This window comes from Asparagus officinalis, chromosome 6 (genome assembly GCF_001876935.1).
Source record: "Asparagus officinalis chromosome 6, Aspof.V1, whole genome shotgun sequence".
Lineage (NCBI taxonomy): Eukaryota > Viridiplantae > Streptophyta > Magnoliopsida > Asparagales > Asparagaceae > Asparagus > Asparagus officinalis.
In genome coordinates, this window is record NC_033799.1 from 41,471,931 (window position 1) to 41,476,712 (window position 4,782).

The 4,782-nt window shown below is 31.5% G+C and overlaps 1 protein-coding gene across 3 annotated transcripts in view; it reads left to right on the forward strand.

Moving 5' to 3' along the window:
• LOC109845303 (transcription elongation factor 1 homolog) overlaps nucleotides 2,140–4,782 on the forward strand; it is a 5,325-nt gene continuing 2,682 nt past the window's right edge. Inside the window, exons 1-2 of one of the 3 annotated variants that reach the window (XM_020414539.1) lie at nucleotides 2,178–2,291; nucleotides 2,363–2,412. The gene's annotated coding sequence lies outside the window, so the exon portion shown is untranslated. Of the gene's footprint in view, nucleotides 2,292–2,362; nucleotides 2,413–4,782 lie in introns of all 3 variants that reach the window. The other 2 variants (XM_020414538.1, XM_020414540.1) reach the window with 2 other exon arrangements.

A 4,782-nucleotide genomic window follows, 5' to 3' on the forward strand; every position in this document is an offset into this window, starting at 1 on the left:
CGGATAAACCCCGGCGCAGGCAAAAAACCCACAAAGCGAGTGACCGCAAAACAGGAGCTCGCGATTCGTTCGACAAATAAGGATAAAAAGTTATAATCTTTCTTTTATTTTCTTTGATTTTCATTGTAACCGGATCTTATAAAAAGACCGGATCTTTGTAACTCAAAAAGTTGTTATTTAAGAGTGCAATGGAATCAATGAAGAAAGACACGATTTTTTCCGCGAACACACATCACTATTCCTAGGCAGTATAATTTATATTTGTAAAAATTTTCAAACAATCTATATAGTGGTTAAAAAGATTTTGACTTTAATGTACAATTTTTTATAAATTATATTTAATGTGACCCCAACTGAGTTTGACTGTGGTCATCATAATTTTAATATGTTTGATTGATTGACTATATATGTATATTGATCATAAATTACTTTACTTTCTCACATGAACTAATATTTGGCGCTTAATAATTTAAATTATTACTTTTAAATTTAATATAAAGAGGAGCTCTAATAATATTTATTTATTTACCTACAGGATAATCCAATCTCAATTCCTATTTTTTTGCTTGAGATTTATTCTATAGTTACGAGTATCAAATTAGTAACTAAAATAATAATTATTTATGCTTAAATTAGGATGATTGTAGTTGGTCACTCGCTATAAAATTTTCATGAAGATATACACCTTACTTTCTATAACTATTTCAACTACCCATGTATATTTTATAAATTAGTTGTTAATTTGACATATTAAATTACTTTTTCTTTGAAGAAATTTCTTCTTTGACTTTTGGATCGTGTAATCACTATATCATCATTCTAGCACAGAAAAAATCTCACTCTAAATGGTTTCAAGCTAATGTTTGAGTTAAACTGAAGTATATACTATTACTACTATGTGTATATATTTTTTTAAGAAAATAATGTCAACATTTTTAAAATAGAAAAAAATATTCTAACATTTGATATTATAAAAACTAAATATAGTCAATTGAGTGATTAGTAAAAAAGAACTTACATCAGAAAAGCGTGAATAATAAGATAAAGAGGAAGGATAATGATATTGCCAACAGTACTACAAATAGCAAACTACAATGTAAAGTTAACCTATTTTGTGGAGACCACCTACTGGCTATAAGCATTGAGGTTTCCATATATATACTTTATAATTTATTAAAAAGGGTCATATAATCTTATATAATAAAATTGATTCAGTACTGAATAATAATATCGTTATAATAATATCCTTATCAGGGAAAATTCTTCATGAACCAATATGTTATTTACAATATATAAGCTATACACTCCAAATTCTTGGGTCTTTATAGAGCCAAAAAGTTTAAATACGAGCCTCTAACATGTTGTTCTCACAACAGCAAAATCCACTTAGCAGCTGTGAATATTTCATATGAGTTATATGTCTTATATACAATATAATTGCCCTAGGCAAATGAATTATAATAGCATTTTTTATTCACATCGTTTGGGGTAAGATTTGATAGGGACATTGCATTAAAGAATTTTTTTATATTTAGAGCTCATGGCGAAATATATCATAATTTTCCTGCTCTAATTTCGTAAGAAAATATTTCTTTATACTTTCAGATTTACTTCTATGGTACATAAAATGAGCTATAAAATTGAATGAGAATGTTTTATAATATAAATATGAGTAAAATCATAACTAAAAGTTAACGTGAATATGAGTCAAACCATAACTAAAAGTTTAACGGACATATTGCAAGTAAATTCATATACAAAATTCCTTTGTGAATTGAATGATCACTCATCTTTTGAAGACTTCAAGATACTAATAAATAGAGATGTTGTACTAGATTAATTTGTTTATAACTCACAAATAGTAGATCACGTAGCCACAGTCTGGGTTGAAGGAAATAATGACAATATTTTATTTGAGAGAGAGATTATTGAGTTGATGATTAATCCCAAGAAAAACTTTTTTTTTTACTTTTTTTATCAATTTAAATAATCATGATATTCAATCACGTGCATCATCTCAACTGGTTTCTATTAAAAGTGGTAATCTAGGTTCTATTATTTCGTAGTGGACATGATCCACATCAAACAAAAAGTAGGGTCTATGACTCTATGCGCGACCTTTCTCCTGAATTAACGCCACTCCGGTCTCCGGGTCGGATTCGGATAGGAATATCAGCTATCCACCTGCGGCTGTCCATATAAATTGCCCTCAACACACTTTCTCTCTCTTCGATCGACACTGGCTCGCCCTTCATCGAACGAGGCCCCAATCTCTCTCTTTCGCTTCAAAGGTGCGATTCCGCCCCCTCTCCCTCTTTCTTCTCCTCCTCCTGTCAATTTTAGGTCGAATTTTTTTTTCTAGGTTTTCTTCGTTGGCTGCGGTTGGTTTCTTGCCTCCCCGATCTTTCTAGGGTTTGTTCTTGATCTCCGAATTTGCTGTTCGGACTTAGGGTTGGCCTTTTTTTAGATTCTATTAAATTTTAAATCTTGCTTATGTTAGGGTTTCAATCTTGATGCGTGTCTTTTGCACACTTTGGTTTCCTTCTAGTTTTAAGCATTTTTTAGGGTTTGATTGAGCGCCAACTGAAGATTTCATGTGTAGTTCGTGTGCCTTTATTGTTGTAGATCTAGTTTTAACGGAAACCTTAAATTTTGCATTTTTTGTGGCAAGTTCTCTTTTTTTTGTAGGATATAATCATTGATTTCTGATGCATTATTGTTTATCTCTTGACCTCTTAAGTCCAAATTACATAACTTGGGCGCTCGTACTGATGGAACTGTATGTTTGTTGTATTAAATTGTATTAAGTTGACATAAATTTTTGAAATTTAAAAACTACCATTTATTAACAGAATAGTAAATTGGCTGATTAAAGAGCATATAGTTTTTGGACAGATGTATAACGTTTGCAAATTATGGTAAGTTTTTTTGTAAATTATGTAGCCTCTTTGGATTTTTTTTTCCATGCAATTTTTGGGTTTATAGGCGTCTTCTGTAGTTATTACTTATAGTGTGGTTGATCTTAAGTTCATGGGATTCACTCATTCCTCTCTGCGATGTCTGTAATGCACGTGATAAGCTTAATTACTGGGCTCTTTTGTTTCTTTATGCTGTAAGTTTTTCTCTCAATTGTTGCTAGCATGCAAGAGGCCATATACATTCATGCCCTCTAATGTTAAATAGCGGATAAGATTAATTTCAATATATAGACTAATAGGCATATATTTAATTTCTTTATCTAAGACGATTCAGTCAAACTCATCTTTTTTTTTTCTTGTTTTGGAATGTTTTTATGCATAGTGCTTCCTAAAATCAATGTAGGGATCCAAAATGGCTGGTATAGGTAATTTTTTGTTGTTGGAAGAGAAATCCTATATTTGATTTGATCATTTCTCAGTTTAAGCATTGCTCTTGGGTGATAAGGGCCTTGAACGATGATGAATAGTCTTCAGTTTGTAGTCAATTCATCTTTAGGTTTTAACTAGATGGCAAAAGAAGGAACAATTCTATTAAATGAGATGAATGAAGAATGATTGAGAAGTAATACATACTTACATATATATTCAATTAAGTTAACCATTTTAAAGTGTATGCGAACCTAAATTCCACCTATGTAAAATCTCAAACAAGCACATATGGATTTGTCATTGTTATGATAATTAAATAACAGTTTCCTTAACTTGGAAAATTATGAAAACAATTGTTGTAACTTAAGTTGTTTTAAAATATTATAACTTAACTGTGTTAAGAATCTGACGTGTGAATCAATAATGCACCCAAACCACGCCAAAGCACACTCAAAAATATGTACGTACAACCCATTTATGTACTGTCTTCAAATAGGATATTACGACTTGACAGATTAAGAATCTGATCCGTAAACTAGATATTGTACCCAATCAGTACCCAAAGCACACTCAGGACATATCCAGCAAACATATGCACTGTTTTAGAATAGGATGTGCACTCGATTTCTAAAAGATATCCAGTATGGATCCTGTATCCATCCACACATATCGGTATTGCATATGTATTCTATACAAACACAACTGACCGGTGCTTTAGAGATGAGAACCATTTTGGTAGAGTTTGTCATATGTGGTTTGCTAGTAGAATGCTTATCATCCGTTGTTATCTTTGTTAACCCTATTTGAAGAGATTTCATACAAAGTAATAAATGTGTTGTTATAAGGCTGATAACTTTTGCAACCCGAGTCACAATTCAGCTGGTGTAACTCTAACTATTGTATGTAATTTCATATCATCGTTGGTGGGACTTTTTATGAATCTTGTCTATAAGCAGTTGTGTGTTCATGCGTGGCACTTACGGAATTAGTTATGGTTAGTTACTATACTTTGGACGAAATGGCAAACCAAATTGAACTGATAGTTATGGTTAGTTACTATACTTTGGACGAAATGGCAAACCAAATTAAACTGTTGCTTGGATGCATGTTAGTCAGATATAATTGACCTTATATTTCCAATTTCATACTAGCATTCCACATTATTACTCGTGAATAGAACGATTATCATTCTTGGATATGAAACTGGACTAAAGAGAACTGCAAACCTGTTGTTGTTTAAAACTGAATTAGATGCCAAAAATAACTAGTATAAGGGTGTAAGGGTAGTACAAATCGTATCAGAAGTGGGATGGTTTGCAACATAAATAGAATAGTTTGAATTCCCAAATTAACCCTCTACACTCTTGTGAATGGTGTTGAAGATCGCCCTATTGTATGCTCATGTTCTAATAAAGCGACAGTTGTAGTATATTGT